The 23,869-nt window shown below is 38.1% G+C and overlaps 1 long non-coding RNA gene across 1 annotated transcript in view; it reads right to left on the reverse strand.

Moving 5' to 3' along the window:
- The window catches only part of LOC134732019 (uncharacterized), a 128,558-nt gene extending 107,437 nt beyond the window's left edge, over positions 1–21,121 (reverse strand). Inside the window, exon 1 of the long non-coding RNA XR_010114848.1 lies at positions 20,900–21,121. This is a non-coding gene — a long non-coding RNA (uncharacterized lncRNA). The remainder of the gene's footprint in view (positions 1–20,899) is intronic.
- Positions 21,122–23,869: the final 2,748 nt, after the last annotated feature.

Genomic DNA, 23,869 nt, shown 5'->3' on the forward strand with positions numbered 1-23,869 from the left:
CTCTAATATGTGTCACTCATGCGACATATAAAGTGCTGCAGTTCTGGAACTTGATAGTATCATTAATTTTTGCTTGTAGAATTACTGTTATATGATTTTTTTTGTCCTATTGCTTTTCTGAAATTTTACAAAAATGGGAAAATAGAAAATGTCTTGAGAAGTTGGAGCAGAAGATTCCTCCCTCTGGAGCTGCTCAAAGAGACACATTCTAATGAGACTTCAGCATGAGAAAGCAGTGAATGAAAGAGAAAAGGTGGAAAAATTAGAGTAAAGATATTTTGTATATATTTTGAGGTTTACACCAACAGAATATGTGTATGTATGCATATATATATATAACATATATATGTACTATGAAGATATTTATTATAAAGAATTGGCTCATTCAAATGACCAAAATATTATAGGTGCTATGATCTAAATATTTGTGTCCCCCTAAAATTCATACACGAAACCTAATCCCTAATCTGATAGTATTATCAAAATGGGGTCTTAGGGAGGGGATTAGGGAATGAAGTCTCTTCCCTTATAAATGGGCTTAGTGTCCTTGTAAAAGACACCCCAGGGAGTTAGCTATTCCTTTCCATCATGTGAGGACACAGTGAGAAGGCACCATCTATGAACGAGACAGCAAATTCTCACCAGACACTGAATCCAATGATGACTTGCTCTTGGGACTTTCCAGCCTCTATAACTGTGAGAAATAGATTTGTGTTGTTTATAAGCCAACCCGTTGTTCTAGCAGCCCAAACACACTAATAAGGTTGAAGGAGTAAGCAAACTGGAAACTCAAAAAATAGTTGTGGTTCAAGTCTAAAGAAGTCATGCAGGAGACCAGGAAGAGCCAGTGTTGCCAAGGAGGTCTAAAGGTTGTCTGCAAGCATAATTCCCTCTTGCTTGGAGCAGACCAGCCTTTGGTTCTATTCAGACCTTCAACTAGTTAGATGAGGCCCACCCACATTAGGGAGGGCCATTGGCTGTACGCAAAGTCCACTAATTTAAATATTAATTTAATCTTAAAACACTCTCACAGAAGCACCTAGAACAATGTTTGAGCAGTGCCACTCATTCTCACAGGTGAACAAAAGACTGCAAGCCCCTATAGAGACCCTACTCCTTCCCCTAAGACTGAAGGGGCTAGAGCAGTCTGGACTTTTATGAGTTTTCAAAAGTGACCCCCAAAGGCTCCCTGCCTGAACAAAGTACCACACTGAAAAGACACTGCTGAAAGTGAAAGCAAAATTTGGCAGATAAGCAAAATAGAGAGAAAAGAAGAAGATTATCCACATAAAATGAGAGAGATAACCAGGCCAAGGAATTTCAGAAAGCAAGTTGCCATAAATCAACAATGAACAAAAATAATAAAAAGAGAGACAGCGAGTTCTGCATAGTTGCAAACACTATGTGAACCCAATCTCTTTTTAAATATTAGGGAAATTTAAGTTTACATAAATTTAAAGTACTTAAATTTACAGAAGAAAAGATTGAAGTCCAATTCCATTTGAAGTTTTTCTAAGAACAAAGAAGAGAAGATAACAAACAATATGAATCTCGGGGAAGGGGAAATATGTACTTAAGGAAAAAAAAATCAAAACATAAGTACTACTTCAAAGCAAACTAAAGAAATTAAGAAAAATAAAACACGGAAAATATTATTTTCAATTCAAGCAATACTCATTGATCAATTAATATGTGTAGCCATTTTATGAGATCATTGGAGAAGAAAAATAAACATGATAAAAATTCCAGCTTCCAGGACCTGACAGGCCCATGAAGAAGGACATTAAAAAATCACTTAATCACAAGACTTTAAAAAAAAAAATAAATGAAACCTGACATAAGCAAGCTTTCAGTTGAAAGCTACCCATCCCCCAAAAAAAAATTCACCATTGACCAAATCCCCAATCACTTTGTAAGTTTTACTTGGGAGAATTCCAAACTAACTTGGAATTTCCAAACTAATTGTAAATTTTAGTTTACAATTTTCTAGCAAGTCTGAAATAAAACCAGAGATCAAGTGCTAATCAAGCTCAGTAAATTATTCTGTGGGGAGGGGGAGGTTAAGAGTAAAACAGTGTACAATTTGAATGAAATTCTTCAAATCCAGTATGACTAAGTCACAGTAGGGATGACACATTTTCAGTCATTTTAGGTCATCACATTCACGGGTGGAAGAACTGGAGACCCTTGTGAATGAGGAAATACAGAAGCAAGGTGTGGAGCGCCACAGGGGACAGGGAACACGACCTCCTTTCCCAAGCAGCAGATGTCTGACCTCTTTGCCTGCTTTTGCTTTGCTTCTTTTCTTAAATTTTTCCTGACAGGGAGATGCCCAGCACTGGGTTTACTAGCTTCCCTGGTTCTCTATCTTCTTATCACTCTTATCCCATCGCAGGCAATTGCAAGGGCCTGACCTGCCAAGGGTGCTGCCCCAACTATGGAGAACTGCCTTAATATTTTATTACAGGTCAAAGAGCTGTAGTTAAATACTCAGTTAATCCATGCCAAATTTCCTTTTTTCTGATAATTCCAGTTTGATCAGGGGACTCAGATCCATTTTCTTTCCCAGGACAAAGCTCCTACTTTCTATCCCAAACTGCATAAGTTGGGTCTGTCTGCTCTCTGTGAGTGCTGGCTTGCCTGATACTAAAGCCCTATAACACAAAGACTGCTCTTGCTCCTGCCAATGCCCCTAAAGTACTCTGACTCAGCCTTATTTCTAGCTGCCTCCACACTTTTCACGGTGTTGTCTGCTCTTTGATTCTCAGGGGTCAGGCTCCAGTCACCAATACCAATATTCCATTATTTGTTGTTTGACCTCCTTGAAACTACTGACTACTTGTCTGGGCCACACACATTTTGGATACCAAGCTAATCTGCCTGGTGGACATTTTTGCCATTACACACATCTTGGGCCATCCACCAGCATTTTCCCTGCCTTAGACAGCATGATGGATTTTGTGGTCCTACCTTTTGTCATCTGCCCTAAGCTGATGGTGAACATTTACAAGCTAGAGCAAGTCAGGACCTATCCTTGACTTCCCATTCTCTCACACCCATATCCAACCCACCAGTAACCTCTGTCAATCTTCAAAACATGTAGCATATGTCACTCCTCCTCCGCCCACTCATAGCTGCTCTTCTAGCCTCAACCACAATCATCCTTCACCTGGACTGTGAGCATAGGCTTCTGCTTTCACTTTTGACTCCTACAGTCTAGTCCCCATCCAGTAGCCGGAGTGATGATTTGTACCAAACATGATTATATCATTCCTGTGCTCAAGACATCCCTATAGCTTCAATCACATCATAATAAAATTCAGAATCTTCACCACAGCCTCCGAGGCTGTACACGATCTAGCCCCTTAGGTCTGTCTGGGTTTAATTTCCAATACTCTGGGCCCCATTCATGCACCACTGACATCACACTGGCCTCTTTGCATGTCCTCAAAAACCTAATCTTCTTTCTGCTTCAGTGATGTGAAACTACTGATCCCTTACCTGGAGCATATCCCTCAACATTCACATCACTTCTGATATGGTCTGCCTCTGTGTCTCCACCCAAATCTCATCTGGAATTGTAATCCCCATAATCCTCATGTTTTGAGGGAGGGACCTAGTGGGACGTGACTGGATCATGGGGATAGTTCCTCCGTGCAGTTTTCATGATAGTGAGTGAGTTCTCATGAGATATGATGGTTTTATTAGTGTTTGACAGTTCCTTCTTCAAACACACTCTCTCTCTCTTTTGCCTGCTGCCATACTTGCTTCCCTTTCAACTTCTGCCACGATTGCAAGTTTTTGGAGGCCTCCCCAGCCATGAAGAACTGTGAGTGCATTAAATCTCTTTCTTTTATAAATTATCCAGTCTCAGGTATTTACTTATAGCAGTGTGAGAATAGACCACTGCAACTTCCTTTCTTTCTTTGCATTTTGCTCAATTACTGCTTTCCCCACAGAGGCCTTCCCTGACTACCTTATCTAAAATAACCACACTACATGTACACACACCTCCAACAAGCACTCCTGATTCCCTTCCTCTGTTTATTTTTCCTCATGGTAATTTTTACCATTTGACATTAGTTTATGTTTTTATTTTCTAATTGGTTTATTGTTTGTCTCTCCCACTATGATGTAAAATTTATGAAAAAAGGGACTGTTTTCTTTTTCTTACTGCTACATCTTCAGTTATAGAACAGCATTTAACACATAGTAAGTATTCTATAAAAAGCTTATTTAATTAATGTGGGATGATCAAGAGAGGCTGAACCAGAAGAATAAAGTGGATACATTCACCTATAATAGGAAAATGGGGCTAAACTCAATAAGACCAACATATTCAATGTTTCAACCCAGGACGGATGTGGTCAGCCTCAGGAATAAAATTGACAAAGCTCGCCCTCTTCAGTTAAAAATTCCAGGCAATACTCTAACATATATATAGCTTTTCCCTAGATCTTTTCATCATCTCTAATTTCTAAGCTGTTCTTAACACACCGAAGCCTACCCTCTCTTGTTGTCTTCCCTGGTGTGTCCTACTGATGATCCTTGAGATCTCTTATAAGTTGCCTGATACCTCTAAGCTCTTCATTGGTAAAAAATAAAGGAATATTTATAGACTCTAACTTACCGGTCGGTGGTTGGTGACAGAATGAAATGAGATAATACATGCTAAATATTAACACATTGTTGGCCAAACGTCAACACTCAATAATATTAGAAGCTAAGTATTACAATCTTCTCTTTTTTCCCCCTTCTCTCACATAGTGAAAAATAGGATGCAGTTCAGTGTTTTTCTGACTACCTAATTAAAGCAACAATGAAAGTATTAACAATCATCATAGTACTAATCGCAAATGATTGATCACATATTATGTGAAAGGGGCAGATACATGATGTCTCAAATATCACCCAGAAAATATCTGAAGATTAGCATTATTAGCTTAATTTTATGATAAATAAATTGAATGTTGGAGAAGTTTAGTTCCTTGTTGAAAGCTATAAGTTGGTAATTAGACAAACAAGTATTTAAATCTAACTAAAGATTCCATATGTCTTTTACTAAATTTAATAGGGTAGCAACATTTCAAAAAAAAAAATCAGGATACAGACATTTGTACTATTTGAATTTTCAAAATTCTTTCACAATAATTTCTTTATTTAATAATACATCACCATATCACCTTTCTCCACCAATAAATAAAATATGTAGTCAGAGTAGTTTAAATGTCTTAGCCATCTCTCTCCCCAGCTAAACATTAGAAAGGGGCTAAACTTACAGAACCCAAAAGAAAAGTGAAAACAATGACTTGGGAGATAATATGAATTAGCTTACTGCAGAGAAGACTTTTTTAAATATCAAAAAGTGAATTAAAAACTGCAGCTTTTATATAACTTTGCTCCAATTTTGTTAGATTGCTTGATCTTTTATATATATTAGATGACAGTAAGGCCTAAAGGAGTATATTGAGGGTACTAAATAAAAAAGAAAAAACCCAGTCTGATAACGATTAACAAATGAATTTTTCTTTGCCTGAGAAGCTCTTACCTCCAAAGATCTCCCAAGTTGGGTCTCTTACTCTTTCCCCACATATCATATCCCTATCCCAATTTCATCACAGATGATTAGTATAACTAAAAGACAGGCCAAAAGAAATTATCCAATTGGAATAATAGAAGGAATAAGGTTTGAAAATACTAACCAAATGGTATAACATGCATGTAACTGTATACCTGGAATGGGAAGATTGGGAGAAAGGGACAGACAATATTTGAATTAAACCTGAAAATTTCCCGAATTTGGTGGAAAACATTAACTTATGGATCCAAAAACTAAGTGAATTTCAAACATAATAAATACAAAGAAAACCACAGCTAGCACAAGAGAGTCAAACTTCTGACACCACAAATAAAGATAAAACCTTGAAACGAGACAAAAATAAAGGACACCTTACATACAAGGGAACAATGACAAAAATAATGGCTGATGTCTCGTCAGAAAAAATAGAGGTCACAATAAATATAAATGACAGTTAAAGTGCTGAAAATTAAACTATCAACCCTAAATTCAATAGCCAAAAACCATATGCTTCAAAAATGAAGGCAAAACAGAAACATTTTTGCACGAACAAACATGAACAAAGTCCAATGCCATTAGACCTGCATTGTAAGAAAGACTAAGGGAAGTTTTCCAGGCTGAGAGAAAATGACAAAAATTAAAATCTCAGATCCTCAGGAAGGAATAATAAGCACAAGTGATGGTAAATGTGTAATAAATATCCAACCAAAGAATTATTTAATGTAAGCATTGCTATATTGGATTTTAGAGTTTATATCATATATAAATGTAAAATATATGAAAACAATAGCAGAAGGGTGGATGTATATACATTTCTCATTTTGAAATTCTGTATTTTATGTAAAAATACAATATTAACTGCAGTTAAACTGTGATACATTAAAAAGACACACTGTAATCTCCAGTTACTACTAAAAATTATTAAAAGATAAGTGATAGTCTATTCAAGAAATTATATAATTACTTTTAAAATTATTAGTACTAAATAAAGCAGCAAATAAGGAAGAGAAGAACAAAAAAATAAGAAATAGAAAACACAGGTAATTAACTGGTAATCTATCTCTAATTTGCCATTAAGCACATTCAGTAAACCTTTTATTATAGATAATGTTTTTCTGTTCTTTAATATACAATTAGTTCTTGTTTAAAGTCTCCATTTCTGTACTGATATCCCCCATCTATTCACTCATTAGAATCTCTTTTGCTTTAAATTCTTGATCATATTTATAATAGTTGTCTTAAAGTCCTTGTTAATTCCAGTATCTGGGTCATTCTAGGGTCTGATTTTATTGACAACTTCTGCTCTTGGCTATGTGACAAATTTCTCTTTTTCTTTGCATATCTAATAACTTTTTATTTTATTCTAGGCAGGACTGAAGAGTTTCCAGGTTTTGAAAAAATATTATAAAAAGTGTTAATTTTTGCTCTAGAAGTCAGGTCAATTTCTGGCTGAATGCACTTAACTTTTGGAGGCTCAGTTTTATGTTCTATTGAATATGACTGTGAAAAGCCTGAGCTGTTACCCAAGCCTTTCTATCTTATCAAGACTTTATCCTCAAGTCTATCTCTCTGTCATGGCAGTGGCAGAAACATCTGATGAAAATTTCCACTTTTCTAGCTATTGTTTTCCACCACACTTCTTGAAGTCTCTCCCATGCGTGCTTACTGGTCATCTTAACACTGCAGAAGCTTGGCTTTGTAATTTGATAGCATATTGCAGTTTTGCCCCTTATGAATTATTTAGCACCATATTCTTTGGAATATAGTCTTTACTTCTAAGATGTGGTTTTCTTGAGGTTTCAATTTAAAGCCCTAAGTGTTTTCCAAGTCTATTTTGCTAGAACTCAAACTCCAAATTTTATATCTCCATGATAAGCAGCTGTTGAAACTCTGAAAAATAGCTAGAGTTCTTCTAATGATCTCACAGGGTGAGATCATTGAAATCTCACCCTGTTTAAGTTAGAGGCCAGCAAGATTATATACAGACATGAACGTTTCCCTGTCATAGGGAAACGAATCTCCCCTAGAATCTCTCCTTCCTAGGATCTCCCCAAATCAATTTCCAGGCGCTCTAGCAATCTCAGACTCCATCCTCTGATCCTCAGGACAATGGGACTGTCATTTTCTGCTTGATCTCTATCTGCAATGCCACATGCAAACTTAAAAATTCCCTCAGAGGGATAAAAAAATATAAATACAATTTCACCCAGTGTGATTACCTTCTTTTAGTGATGGAATCTCCTCTAGTTTCCTCCTCTTTTTCACCATTCCCCATTACCTCAAGTAGTTACCATTTGCATTTTATTTAAAGTTTTATCAGGCTTACTGGAAGCTACAGACCTGAGAATTCTTCAAATGCTCTATTTTGGTCATCTCAGTCTGTGCCAAGTTATCCCATTTTCTAGAAGAGAGTTCCCACAGTTGCTTTTATTACATGCTATCTGTAGCTTCAAGGGGCAACTCTCAATAAATTTTCTTACTTGGCACACTCCTAGGATAGTCACTTTCCATCAAAGCGCTAATCATGGCCTGATGATTTTACAATATGGGGACCCTATTACCATTCTTGAATTCATCTACCATACTTTCCCCCTTACTTTCTCTGCTTTAGTCACAGACACTTATAATTCCTTAAACATAAAGCAAATTACGTAGGCTTTTGAACTTAATCCATCTTCATAAAGCAATCTCCTGCCAGATATCCATGTGTTTCACCTTCACACTTCATTTAGGTCTTTACTCAAATGTCACCTTCTCAGGGAGGCTTCTCTGACCTATTTAAATTGCAACTTCTTCATCATTCCCTGCTTTTTCTTTCCTTATATTTATTGCTATACACATAGAATTTGTTATTGACTTGCCATGTAAAGTAGTGCAAGAAACAGTATCCCAATATATGGCACCTTAAAAATTGAGAAAACAGCAGAAACAGGAAGGCCACTCTAACCTTCTATATCTCCTTTCTCCCCTGAAGCAGACTAGAAACTAGAATTGCCCCATCACTTCTTCCCTAAAGCAGTAGAACCCTGGAAGGTCACTCTCTGACCTTCTCCCTTTCTTCTCCTCCAAAGACCCTCATGTGACAGGTACCCTGCCATAAAGAAAGAAATGTCACACAGAAACAGAGGAGAATCTCAGCAAACATGCCTTACTCAGTTCTCCCTGGTTTATTACTATTAGATGATGCCCTTTGTCCTCAAAGTGTACTTCCCTTCACTCTTTATCAAACGTAAGTTTGATATCAAACCTAAGTTGTAAAAATGCAACTTCCCTCATTTCTTTGGGTCATCATTTCTAAAGGTTCCCATATCATGTAAATGTTTATTAAATAAATTTGTGTGCTTTTCGCTTGTTAATCTGTCTTTTGTTATGATGGTCTCAGCCATGAACTTTACAATGAGTGAGAAAAATATATTATGTTTTCTCCCCTACACATGTTTGTCTTATCTATACTCCTACTAGAATGTAAATTCCATGAGGGAAGGGGTTTTCGCCCATTTTGCTCACTGTTTTTCCCCAGTCTGGTTTTCCCCTGGCACTGAGTGTTAAACAAATGAACAAATACATTGTAATTTAGTTTGCTCTCTGACATATTGAATATCTTCCTCTTTAGATTTCTATATTACTTTGTCACCCTGTCTCATCTGGTAACATGAAATTTTCATCCGTTTTCCTAGTTTCCTTTAATAAGTGGTTAAGATCGAGATTATCTCCTTTTTATATAGGTCTAGTTTGTCTATTAAGATTGCAAGTCTCCCATTAAGTAAGTAGGTCTTTTGTTTCATTTCTTGATATTTTCCCTATCTAGCTTCTGCTGTTTGTGAAACATTATATTTCTGTACTGTTTCTGAAATAAGTCAAATTAAGCTTTCAGGATGTAGCAGAAAATATATGTGTATAGAAACCCAGATAAACATGATATGCAAACTGAATTACTTTGGGGACAAAAAACAAAAGCAGATTAAAATGTATTAAACAGAAATGAAACAGTTAAAAATTTTTATGTTAGAGCTAGACTATTTGCATTCATATCCCAATTCATCTACCTACTACTTCTGTGATTTGGGGGAAGTTACTTAAGTCTCCTACACTTTTTTTTTTGAGAGCAGGTTTTGCCTGGCCTTCCAGTGGCACTATCACGGCTCACTGCAGCCTTGACCTCCCAGGCTCATGTGATCTTCTCTCCTCAGACACCCAGGTAGCTGGGAGTACAGGCACACCAACACACCTGGGTAATTTTTTAATATTTTTTGTAGAGATGAAGCCTCACTATTTTGCCCTGGTTGGTCTTGAACTCCTGGCCTAAAGCAATACTCCCATCTAGGTCTTCCAAAGTGCTGGCATTACAAGTGTGAGCCACTGCACCTTGCCACTTAAACTATAATGATATCTACTTCATACAGTTGTCATCTAGCTTGAATTCATGTAAAATACTGAGAATAGTGACAGACAGATGGACACTAAATACGTGCTAGTTATCATTAAATAGCCTAGAATTACATGCCTCATAAATGACCGAGTCATGGGAATGTGGGTCTGATTCAGCATCCAGGTAGCAGAAAGAATCTGTTTGGGAATCTTCCACTACCAGCACTGTCTGATACCCTTACAAAAGAGTTATGTTGTGCATATGCAAAGAGAACCCCACTAGGAGAGTTGAATTAAAACAGAGAAAGCAGATACAGCCTTAAAGATGAGATGTACAGGAGCAATTGGTGAAGTATTTTAGCAGGAACTGTAAAATTTATAGTAGTCCTAGCCAGAGCAATCAGATAAGAGAAAGAAATAAAGTGCTTCCAAATCAGTAAAGAGGCAGTCGAACTGTTACTTTAAACTCATATGTTCATATACCTAGAAAATCCTAAAGACTTCTCCAAAAAGCTCCTAGGTCAGATAAATGCATTTAGTAAAGCTTCAGGATACAAAATCAGTATAAGAAAATCAGTAGCACTGCGAGACACAAACAATGACCAAGGTGAGAAACAAATCAAGAATGAAATCCCTTTTACAACAGTTGCAAAAAAAAAAAAAAAAAGAAAATCCTTAAGAATATAATTAACTACTGAGAAGAAAGATCTCTACGAGAAAAACTACAAAACACTGCTGAAAGAAATCACAGAAATTACAAACAAATGGAAACACATCCCATGCTCATGAATGGGTAGAATCAATATTGTGAAAATGACCATACTGCCAAAAGCAGTCTACAAACTCAGCACAATTCCCATCAAAATACCATCATCATTCTTCGCAGAACTAGAAAAAAAAATCCTAAAATTCATATGGAACCAAGAAAGAGCCCACATAGCCAAAGCGAGACTATGCGAAAAGAACAAACCTGGGGGCATCACATTACCTGACTTCAAACTGTAGTACAAGATTATAGTTACCAAAACAGCATGGTACTGGTATAAAAATAGGCATGTATACCAATGTAACAGAATAGAGAACCCAGAAATAAAGCCAAATACAGCCATCAGATCTTCAACAAAGCAAACAAAAACATAAAGTGGGGAAAGGACACCTTATTCAACGAATGGTGCTGGGATAATTGGCAAACCACATGTAGAAGAATGAAGCTGGATCCTCATCTGTCACCTTATACAAAAATCAACTCAAGATGGACCAAAGACTAAAATCCAAGACCTGAAACCACAAAAATTCTAAAAGATAACATCAGAAAAACCCTCCTAGACATTGGTTTAGGTAAAGAGCTCATGATCAAGAACCCAAAAGCAAATGCAACAAAAACAAAAATAAATAGATGGGACCTAATTAAACTAAAAATCTTCTGTGCAGAAAAAAAAAACCAGCAGAGTAAATAGGCAACCCACAGAATGAGAGTTAATATTCACAAACTATGTATGCAACAAAGGACTAATATCCAGAATCCACAAAGAACTCAAACAAATCAGCAAGAAAAAATAATCACATCGAAAAGTGAGCAAAGAACTTGAATAGACAATTCTCAAAAGAAGATATACAAAAGGTCAATGAATATATGAAAAAATGCTCAGCAGCACTAATTATCAGAGTAATGCAAATTAAAACCACAATGAGATACCACCTTACTCCTGCAAGAATGGCCATAATTTTTTAAAACATCAAAAAATAATAGATGTTGGCATGGATGTGATGAAAAGGGAACACTTTTGCACTGCTAGTGGGAATGCAAACTAGTACAACCACTATGGAGAACGGTTTGGAGATTTCTTAAAGAACTGAAAGTAAAACTACCATTTTATCCAGCAATCCCACTACTGGGTACCTACCCAGAGGAAAATAAATCATTATATAAAAAAGACGCTGCACACACATGTCTATAGCAGCAGAATTCACAATTGCAAAAATGTGGAACCAGCCTAAATGCTCATCAACCAATGAGTGGATAAAGAAAATGTGAGATATATATATATGAATACTACTCAGCCATAAAAAGGAATAAAACAATGACATTCACAGTAATGTGAATAGAGTTTGAGACCCTTATTCTAAGTGAAGTAACTCAGGAATGGAACATCAAACATTGTATACTCTCATTTATAAGTGAGAGCTAAACTATGAGGACACAAAAGCATAAGAATGATATAATAGACTTTGGGGACTCTTGGGGAAGGGTGGAAGGGGGATGAGGGATAAAATACCAGACATTGAGTGCAGTGTGAAGGATGCACCAAAATCTCAGAAGTTACTACTAAAGAACTTATGCATGTAACCAAACACCATCTGTTCCCCAAAAACTGTTGAAATAATTTTAAAATAATTAATTAATTAAAAATTAAATAAAAAACTTACAGTAAATTACCTTGAACTGAGAAACAAAGTAAAGTGGGAAAGTAAAGGAAGCTGACTGGAGTGGTCAAAGAAATTGACATTGATTCTCAATTTGAAAAGCTCTATATATCTTAAAGTGCTAAAACTGTTCCCAAGTAATGGAAAGAAACAGCAGCATACTTCTAAGATATTGTGGGTTCAGTTCCATAGCAATAAAGCAAAAGTTCGGACCACAGCAATAAAGCAAATGTCACAAAAAAAATGAGTCACACAGATTTTTTTTGGCTTCCCAGTGTATATAAAAGTTGCATTTACAGTATACTACAGTCGATTAAGTATGCAATTGCATTGTCTAAAAAGACAATGTACGTACCTTAATGCTAAAAAAAAAAAGATGCTAACAATCATCTGAGCCCTTAGAGAGTCATAATCTTTTTGCAGGTGGAGGGTCTTGTCTAGATGTGGATGGCTGCTGACTGATCAGGGTGGTGGTCGCTGAAAGCTGGGGTGGCTGTGGCAATTTCTTTTTTTATTTTTTTAGGCAGGGTCTCACTCTGTTGCCTAGGTTGGAGTGCAGTGGTGTGATCACGGCTCACTGCAGCCTTAAACTCCTGGCTTCAAGTCATCCTCCCACCTTAGCCTCCCAAGTAGGTACACATCACCATGCTGGGCTAACTAATTTTTAATTTTGTGGGGGATAAAGATGAGGTCTTGATATGTTACCCAGGCTGGCAATTTTTGAAAATAGACAACAATGAAGTATGCTGCATCCATCGATTCTTCCTTTCATGAAAGATTTCTCTGTAGTATGTGATATTGTTTGATAGCATTTTACCAACAGTAGAACTTATTTCAAAATTGAATTCAATCTTCTCAAACCCTGCCACTACTTTTTATCAACTAAGTATATACTAGTCTAAATCCTTTGTTGTCATCAACAACGTTCACAGCTTCTTCACCAGAAGTAGATCCCATCTCAAGAAACCATTTCTCTTTGCTCATCCATAAGAAGCAAGTCCTCATCCATTCAAGTTTGATCATTAGTTTGCAGCAATTCAGTCACATCTTCAGCTTCCACTTCTAATTCTAGTTCTCTCACTATTTCCACCATATCTGTAGTGACTTCCTCTACTGAAGGAAGTCTTGAGCCTTTCTAAGTCATCCGTGAGGATTGGAATCAACTTCTTCCAAATTTCTGCTCATGTTGAGATTTTTACCTCCTTCCATAAATCACAAATGTCCTTAATGACATCTAGGATGGTGAATCCTTTCCAGAAGGTTTTTAATTTGCTTTCCTCAGATCCACCAGAGAAATTACTATCTATGGCCGCAATACCCTTACACAATCTGTTTTTTCAACAGTAATATTTGAAAGTAAAAATCACTCCTTGATCCATGAGCTGCAGAATGGATGTTGTGTCAGCAGGCATGAAAACAACACTCATCTCCTGTATTGCTCCATCAGAGCTCTGGAATGACCAGCTGTATTTCAATGATCAGTAATATTTTGAAAGAAATCTTTTTTTCTGAGCAGTGGGTCTCAACAGTAGGATTAAAATATTCCGTTAACCATGGTATAAGCAGATATGCTGTCATTCAGGCTTTTCAGTTCCACTGATAAAACACAGGCAGACAATGTAGCGAAATTCTAAAAGGCCCTAGTATTTTCTAAATGGTAAATAAGCTGTAGTAGTTAAAGTTGCCGCTGTAGTAGGACCTAACAAGAGAGTCAGCCTGTCCTTTGATGCTTTGAAGCCAGGTATTGACTTCTCCTTTCTAGCTATGAAAGGTCTAGAGGGCACCTTTTTCCAAAACAAGGCTGTTTTGTCTACATTGAAAATCTGCTGTTTAGAGTAGTCATCTTCATTAACGGTCTCAGCTAGATTTTCTGAATAACTGGCTACAGTTTCTCCATCAGCAGTTTCTGCTTCACTTGTGCTTTCATGTTATGGAGGTGGATTCTTTCCTTAAACCTCATTAACCAACCTCTACTAGCTTCAAACTCTTCTTCTGCAGCTTCCTTACCTCTCTCAGCTTTCATATAATTGAAGAGAGTGAAGGACTTTGTCTGGATTAGTCTTTGGCTTAAGAGAATGTTGAAGCTGCTTTGATCCAGACCACTCAGACTTTCTCCATATCAACAATAAGGCTGTTCTATTTCCTTATCATTCTTGTGTTCCCTGGAGTAGCACTTTTCATTTCCTTCATGAACTTTTCCTTTACATTCTCAATGTGGCCCCAAGACTGTCTGGGGCCAGAAAGCTAACTTTTGGCCTATCTCAGTTTTTAACATGCCTCCCTCAATATGCTTAATTATTTCTGGCTTTTGCTTTAAAGTGAGAGACATGCAACTCTTCTTCTACTCCAACACTCAAAGTACACCGTAGGGGTATTCATTGACCTAATTTCAATATTGTTGTGTCTCCAGGAATAGAAAGGCCCAAGAGAAGGGAGTGAAGTGGGGAAATGCCTGGTCATTGGAGAAATCAGAATACACATAGCATTTTCAATTAAGTTCACTGTCTTATATGGGTGTGATTGGTCACATCTCAAAACAATGATAATAGTAACATCAAAGATCACTGATCACAGCTCACCATAACAGATAAAATAATAATGAAAAATATGAAACATTGTGAGAATTACCAAAATGTGATACAGATACAGAAAGAGAACACATGCTGCTGGAAAAAAAAAATAGTGCTGACAGACTTGCTCTATGTAGGGTTGCCACAAACTTAAATTGGCAAAAAAAAATATATATATATATACAGTCTCTGTGAAGTGCAATAAAACGAGATATGCCCATAGTTAACATTCAGGGATCCATTCACATAGTATACTACTTCTGATGAAACAAACAAAAGAGGTGGCAATTTGAGGAGAAAGTTATCACAAAGGTGAAGCTGTGATGACAAACGAGTCAAGGGCAGATGGGTGTTAATGAATTACCTAAATGCAAAAGTTAGGAGGACAAAAGTTGTACTTAAAAATTTATGAAGTCATTTAGAAGTAAAAGAAACAAAACCATCTCAGAAACCTTAAGGCATGATTACAAACACTAAATATTTGAGAAACAGACTAAAACTAGGGGCTTAATTTTATGAATCACTGCAGTTCAAGCCTTCTGGAAAATAGGGATATTTACTTTTTTATATCAAACCACAAACTTTTTTCCACCATTCGTTCCACATGTCCTATCATCCTTTGCCCTAAAATCCCCAAGATCTTCATGCTGCTTTACTTCTCTACAGCAGGGGTGGCCCACCCTGGGAGGGATCCGTGGCCTGTTAGGACTTGACTACACAGCAGGAGGTAAGCTATGCCTCCTGTCAGATCAGCAACAGTGTTAGATTCACGTAGGAGCATGAACTCTATTGTAATGCGTGTGTGAGGGATCTAGGTTGCACACTCCTTATGAGAAGCTAATGATAAATGTAAGACTCTTAAATAACTCTGAAACCATCCCCCCTGCCAGCCCGTCTGTGGAAAAATTGTCTTCCATGAAACCAGTCCATGGTGCCAAGAAGATTGGGGACTACTGCTCTTTAGGACATCCTGCTGACACCCAGAAAAGTTCCACAAGTTTACTTTCCCTCTCCATCTCTCCCAATATAAGACCTTGAGATCACTAGATAGTAAGAAGATAGTAGCAGGTAAACAAATGCTCCCTAAGCTAAGCTCCCTGTATGTGTCAGTACCTAGGAATGGTCTCCAGTATGGACAGCTACAAGAGAATCAACAGAAAGAGTAAAACTAAGTCTTCCTAAGTAAGACCTCCCTCTCTTATAAGATCACACAGGCCCTTATGTGATAAGATCAGCCAGACACTAAGGCAATCCTGAGCATTTTGTTATCCAAATATGCTTTTTTAGGAAGCATGTGTTAGAAATTCATTTCTCTAACCTTCTAACTCAATCACTTTGTAAAATATAAGCATTACCCAAATGGCAGTTGTATTCACAGATGTAGGCCTGCACTATATTTCTGGGGAAAAGCCAAGAATTTGGAATTTCTCTGCATTTTTAATGTTACTGAATATTTCCTGTAGTAGAAAATTTCATTTAATGTATATAGATAAAATTTGGGTTTAATAAAAGCGGGTGAAGTATTACTCTACGTTGTAGGGGAGAAAAAGTAATATATTTTCCTCAGCCATTGCAAGATGGATGGCTATCATCCTTGTAATAAAAGAGAGATTAACAAGAAAGAAAGGCCACAAATTGGTTAACCAAAGTTCTACGTGACATAGGAGCTGTCAGAAATGAAGTCCAAAACACCCACGGAAAACGGCAGTTTTATGCTTCAGTTTGATGAACACTGGACAGTGATGTATGTAGAAGTGTGATTGGACAAAGTTGGTATGGTATAAACAAACTGGGAGGAACTTTGCAATTTCTGTTTGTTCATATTTTTCTGTGTGTCTTTATGTCTTCATTCCTTTCGTCTGGGTATAGGGCAGGGCACGTGTCACAAGAGGATCCTCAGAGGAGAAGGGAGGGAGAATTATTTTCATGTCCCCCATGCAAAAAGGCAGAGGAGGTTAGTGACCTTCTGCTCAGGCCAATGTGACATACTTTGGGATACAGCGTTGTGAGCCCTGACACTAGACTGTACACACTGTGTTATACAAAGAGATGAGACTTAGACAGTATAACCTCTACTCATACAGCTCATAAGTCATGGAACCAGACTTTCTGGGTCTTGGGATTCCTGTCCAGGTACTTTACTTACCTCTCACTGGTGTCTCTAGAGATGTTTTTGAGGGTGGTCAGGCAGAAACTCCAAAAGTCACATCTCTTAAGGACTAAGATTTGTGGACTCTCAGCTGTGGGAACACCACCCCTGGGGTCGTCTGAGGACTCAGCCTATGCCCTCCCTGTGCTGTGTCTCATTGACAGCTTTTATTCCTCCCAGGGTACCCTGACATTACAAACCCCAACTAACTGCTAGGAGGTGGAACTGGACTAAGAAACCTACGATTTTCTTTGTGCCTCTTCAAAATAAGGATTAAGGCAATGTTTCATTACCATTTTCTTATATCCAAGTTCCATCCTAACTCAGCACCACTTAAAACTCTCTCCAACTTGTGCTCTTTCCTTCAAGCAGGTCACATCACTCTCACTCTGTAAACAGAGGTTTTATGATAATAAAACGTACAAGTCTCACATAAATATGCATGAAAACTGCCACTGTTCCACAACATCTGGTGCACACATCTGCTTTAAATTTCTCTTCTAGAAATTAGCATCAGAGCTCCTCTCTCCCTTGCATTCTGACTTAATGACAGACTTGCAAATTATTAAGGAAACAAATTATGTAACACTTCAAGTGGCTAGTGTGACAGGATCTGAAACATTCTAGGCATGCATGTATCTGTTTTACTTCTTCTTTGGAGAATAATTCCTATTGTGACTCCTTTAAGTTTTTGACAATTAGTTAGCTAGGAAACACATTTTCTGGAGTATCCTCAATTTTTAAGCTAAGTTTCAGGAATAGAATCAGAAATACTATGTCTTCTCTGGAGAAGATGCCATATGCCCCATGTGCTCTTGGTGACACTCGGACGCTTATGCTTTGACCCAGAGAATTTACCCTTTCCACTGTCTGCTTTGCCACAGCCTTTGAGCAGATGAAAATCAAGCTCTGATTTCCTTGTTTTTGTACATTAGGTCCAGGCTTTCAGGAAGCTCTGATAAAACACTAGAGAAAGCTCTCAGACGACCAAAATTAGTCTGCCACCCAAAATAACATGCTCTCTGCCACCCCTTGCCATAATGCAGCAGTGTTAAGGGAAGGTTAAAGGGAGAGAGACTGGGAGCAGACGGGAGCTTGGGGCAGCTGAAATAAAAGGTATAATGTCTCCGGATTTGCTTATTTGACGCTAACCCTACCTCCCACTAGCTTCAAATTGGACGTGCCATTTGAGTAACATAATGATGAGTTACCAACCCACTCCAAACCCTGATTCTTAGGAAGGCATACTTTCTTTTTTTCTTTCTGCCCTTTAGCATATGTAAGCTTTCTTAAAGAGACGTCCAGTCTAGTGGCACACCTTTAATCATCTGTACGCCAATCATTCTCTCTGGTTCCTACCAGATGCCCCTGAAATAGACCACTGCCCGCAACCTGGCAGGCTGGAGAGGCTGATGACTGTGACAATTATAAGAGGCTAATTAGCACATCATAACGGTGGTAACCTTGCCTTTCCTGTGCAGTCACCGTGCAGAGTTTGCTCCAGAAATTTCTCCGCAGCAATGTTACAGGCTGTTCTTTTCCACCGTCAGAGGTGAAAACAAAATAGAAACTAAAATTGAAGTGTGCAGAGCCATCTGGATCAGATGTGGCACAGACAAGAAGGCCTGGCAACTTTTCCAATCCTTGTCATGTAAAGACAGCTACCAGAGCCCAGAAAGCAAGCTCTATCAAAGTGGATAGAGGTGATAAAGGTCATTTCTACACTATAATTGTCCATCAAAAAGACCTCCACTAAAAACCCCTAAAAGCACTCAGCACTTCTCTCTTCGTGGTTCTATGCCATTTTGTTGGACAAGTCACAGCGAAACTTCTTGTATGTCTTTCTAGTAGGAGCTCTAGAAGAATCTCTCAGACAAAGTTGCAGTGCAAGTTTTTCTTCTTTGAAAACTAGAAAAAGAACATTTAACACTACAATACTTCACTTCTGGGCTCCTGAAACCAACTTGATATTATGGGAAAAACTTATGCTTGGAAAGGTCTGACTCCTAGATCAGCCTCTTCTGGCTGTGTGTTCTTGAGCAAGTCACTTGCTCCATCTAAATTTCAATTCCGTCATCTGCAAAATGGGCATAGTAATACTGATGCCTGCCTTACTCAAACAACACAATCAATGAAATAAAGCAGGTGGAAGTAACTGATGCTACCAGCCACTCCGTATGTAAGTTGGTCCCCATTGTTTTAAATGAAAATATTTTATTTTTCTGACGGAAAATTGTATTCGCTTATTCTAAAACTTTTCAGAAAATGTATGAAAATAGAACAGGGTAGAAATGGTTTCTTTTTTCAAAGGGATAACCACTAACAGCATTGTGATATTTTCCCTTCCAGTCTTCCTTTAAGCACACACACCCACTTCACAAAAATGGTGTCATACTATGCCAGTTGTTTGTGAAATGCAATTTTTATTTAATGTAATGTGAAAAAATGTAAGTTATTATTTTTACTATGAAAAGGAAAGTAACCCAGATGCAAATTGAAGATATCACAAATATACCCAGCATATGGCATTTCCCCACTGTGTCAAAGTGAATTATTCATAAGCATTTGTCAGAAATATCCAACATTACTGAGCTATTCTGGAACAACAGGGTACCAATTCTGAAGCAGAGATTGCCACATGTTCAATAAAACCTGTTTTGTTTCCCTCCTGGGCATATGGTAAAGCTATATTTGCTAGACCCCCTTGCATTTAGATGTGGTCATATGACTGAGTTTTAGCCAATAGAATATGAGTAGAAGGAATCTGTGTCAATCCCAGATGAAGTGGTGAAGAAGAGTCTGTGCCTTTGCTGCGGAATCTCTCATCCTCTGCTAATTGAATGAAAGGAGCCTATAAATCTGGGTCCTGGAGCAACCATGATGTACACCACATGCCAAGCACACACGGGTCTCGATATAACTAAGAAATAAACATCTACTACGCTACTGAATTTCAGAAGTTTAGATTCCAACAGCTATTTTTACTTGCCCTAAGGAATGACACTTTTAATATACTTCCAAGTAATATGTATAGATTGAAACTTGGAGTACATCCAGAACATTCCTGACATGTGGGCAGAGCTGAAAATCATTGAGTGTTTTAATTTCAGAAACGCAGAGAACGACTCTCCCTAGTCACTTACTTGTTACAAATAAGTCTCTCCCTATTCCCTTATTAAAAATTTCTAAATTGCTGTTCCTAGAGACAAAGCCTTCTTTCTATATGTCAGATTAAGACTAAAAATGTAAATATCCCTGAGAGAGATAACACATTCATTCTACTCTAAGATGTGAAAAGGGATATTATTTTTACAGCTAAAATGCAGGGTGAGGTGAAAGAAAGCAGAGAAATAATGAGTCTAAAAGGAAGGGGAAAGTAATACAGAGAAAAAAAGAAAAGCTACCAAAATGCATTGTTAAAAGTTCAAATATTTCCAAGTTTTGTCTGAGATTGATCATATGAAGTACATACATTGAAGACACATAGCGTAGTTTAAAGAATAGTAAAGATCATAAAGAAAGGTTAATGTCAGAAACTGTGAAGAGCAACCTAACAAGTTAGCCTGCCATGGTATTTTGTGGATGCTGGCAGAAGACAGAAGGCTCTCAGATCAAAGACAAAGGACTATTCCCAGAGCCCAGCAAATAACATGAACTTCATATCTCTCTTGTTTCCCCTTGCATCCTAGTGCCCATGGGGACGATGTGAAGGCAGGTCAGGTCAATGCTGTACACCCAGTGGGCTGTGTCCCAGTTGAGGAAGCCAGAACCTGAGAAACCCCGATCTTTTATAACGGACTGTAAACAAACCTGATGTGTCAGGAATTGGTTCCTTCTGGTGTGTTCTTGGTCTCCCTGACATCAAGAATGAAGCCGCCACCCCTTGCAGTTGAGTGTCACAGTTCTTAAAGATGGTGTGTCCAGAGTTTGTTCCTTCAGATGTTCAGATGCATCTGGAGTTTCTTCCTTCTGGTGGCTTCGCGGTCTTGCTGACTTCAGGAGTGAAGCCGCAGAACTTCGCAAGGTGTTACAGCTCTTTTTTTTTTTTTTTTTTTTCTTTTTTTTTTTTTTTTTTTTTAATTATACTTTAGGGTTTTAGGGTACATGTGCACAATGTGCAGGTTTGTTACATATGTATCCATGTGCCATGTTGATTTCCTGCACCCATTAATTCGTCATTTAGCCTTAGGTGTATCTCCTAATGCTGTCCCTCCCCCCTCCCCCCACCCCACAACAGTCCCCGGAGCGTGAAGTTCCCCTTCCTGCGTCCATGAGTTCTCATTGTTCAATTCCCACCTATGAGTGAGAACATGCGGTGTTTGGTTTTTTGTCCTTGCGATAGTTTACTGAGAATGATGTTTTCCAGTTTCATCCATGTCCCTACAAAGGACACGAACTCATCATTTTTTATGGCTGCATAGTATTCCATGGTGTATATGTGCCACATTTTCTTAATCCAGTCTATTGTTGTTGGACATTTGGGTTGGTTCCAACTCTTTGCTATTGTGAATAGTGCCGCAATAAACATACGTGTGCATGTGTCTTTATAGCAGCATGATTTATAGTCCTTTGGGTATATACCCAGTAATGGGATGGCTGGGTCAAATGGTATTTCTAGTTCGAGATCCCTGAGGAATTGCCACACTGACTTCCACAATGGTTGAACTAGTTTACAGTCCCACCAACAGTGTAAAAGTGTTCCTATTTCTCCACATCCTCTCCAGCACCTGTTGTTTCCTGATTTTTTAATGATGGCCATTCTAACTGGTGTGAGATGGTATCTCATTGATGCAAAAATCCTCAATAAAATACTGGCAAACCAAATCCAGCAGCACATCAAAAAGCTTATCCACCATGATCAAGTGGGCTTCATCCCTGGGATGCAAGGCTGGTTCAACATACGCAAATCAATAAATGTAATCCAGCATATAAACAGAACCAAAGACAAAAACCACATGATTATCTCAATAGATGCAGAAAAGGCCTTTGACAAAATTCAACAACCCTTCATGCTAAAAACTCTCAATAAATTAGGTATTGATGGGACGTATCTCAAAATAATAAGAGCTATCTACAACAAACCCACAGCCAATATCATACTGAATGGGCAAAAACTGGAAGCATTCCCTCTGAAAACTGGCACAAGACAGGGATGCCCTCTCTCACCGCTACTATTCAACATAGTGCTGGAAGTTCTGGCCAGAGCAATCAGGCAGGAGAAGGAAATAAAGGGTATTCAATTAGGAAAAGAGGAAGTCAAATTGTCCCTGTTTGCAGATGACATGATTGTATATCTAGAAAACCCCATTGTCTCAGCCCAAAATCTCCTTAAGCTGATTAGCAATTTCAGCAATGTCTCAGGATACAAAATTAATGTACAAAAATCACAAGCATTCTTGTACACCAATAACAGACAAACAGAGAGCCAAATCATGAGTGAACTCCCATTCACAATTGCTTCAAAGAGAATAAAATACCTAGGAATCCAACTTACCAGGGATTTGAAGGACCTCTTCAAGGAGAACTACAAACCACTGCTCAATGAAATAAAAGAGGATACAAACAAATGGAAGAACATTCCATGCTCATGGGTTGGAAGAATCAATATCGTGAAAATGGCCATACTGCCCAAGGTAATTTATAGATTCAATGCCATCCCCATCAAGCTACCAATGACTTTCTTCACAGAATTGGTGTTACAGCTCTTAAAGGTGGTGCGCCCGGAGTTATTTCTTCCTTCCGTGGGTTTGTGGTCTCTGGCTTCAGAAGTGAAGCTGCGGACCTTCGCAGTGAGTGTTACAGCTCATAAAGGTAGTGCGGACCCAAAGAGTGAGCAGCAGCAAGATTTATTGTGAAGAACTAAAGAACAGAGCTTCGACGGTGTGAAAGGGGACCCTAACAGGTTGCCACTACTGGCTTGGTGGCCAGCTTTTATTCCCTTACTTGGCCCTGCCTACATCCTGCTGATTGGTCCATTTTACAGAGCGCTGATTGGTCCATTTTATAGAGTGCTGATTGGTCCATTTTTACAGAGTGCTCATTGGTGTGTTTATAAACCTTTAGCTAGACACAGAGCACTGATTGGTGTGTTTACAATCCTTTAGCTAGACAGAGAAGTTCTCCAAGTCCCCACCCAACCCAGAAGCCCAGCCAGCTTCACCTCTCACTGACAGACATTTTTGTCCTAGAAAATGGCATTACTTTTATTATACTAGACTGAGTTTGTCAAACCTGCAGCCCACAGGCCACATGTGGCCCAGGACAGCTTTGAATCTGTCTCAATATAAATTCATAAACTTTCTTAAAACACTATGAGATTTTTTTGTGATTTTTTTTAGCTCATCAGCTATCATTAATATTAGTGTGGTTTTTTTTTTTTTATACTTTAAGTTTTAGAGTACATGAGTACAATGTACAGGTTTGTTACATATGTATACATGTGCCATGTTGGTGTGCTGCACCCATTAATTCGTCATCTAACATTAGGTATATCTCCTAATGCTATCCCTCCCCCCTCCCCCCACCCCACAACAGGCCCTGGTGTGTGATGTTCCCCTTCCTGTGTCCATGTGTTCTCATTGCTCAATTCCCAACTATGAGTGAGAACATGCGGTGTGTGGTTTTTTGTCCTTGCGATAGTTTGCTGAGAATGATGGTTTCCAGCTTCCTCCAAGTCCCTACAAAGGACATGAACTCATCATTTTTTATGGCTGCATAGTAGTCCATGGTGTATATGTGCCACATTTTCTTAATCCAGTCTATCATTGTTGCACATTTGGG

Source organism: Symphalangus syndactylus, chromosome 1, assembly GCF_028878055.3.
Source record: "Symphalangus syndactylus isolate Jambi chromosome 1, NHGRI_mSymSyn1-v2.1_pri, whole genome shotgun sequence".
NCBI lineage: Eukaryota > Metazoa > Chordata > Mammalia > Primates > Hylobatidae > Symphalangus > Symphalangus syndactylus.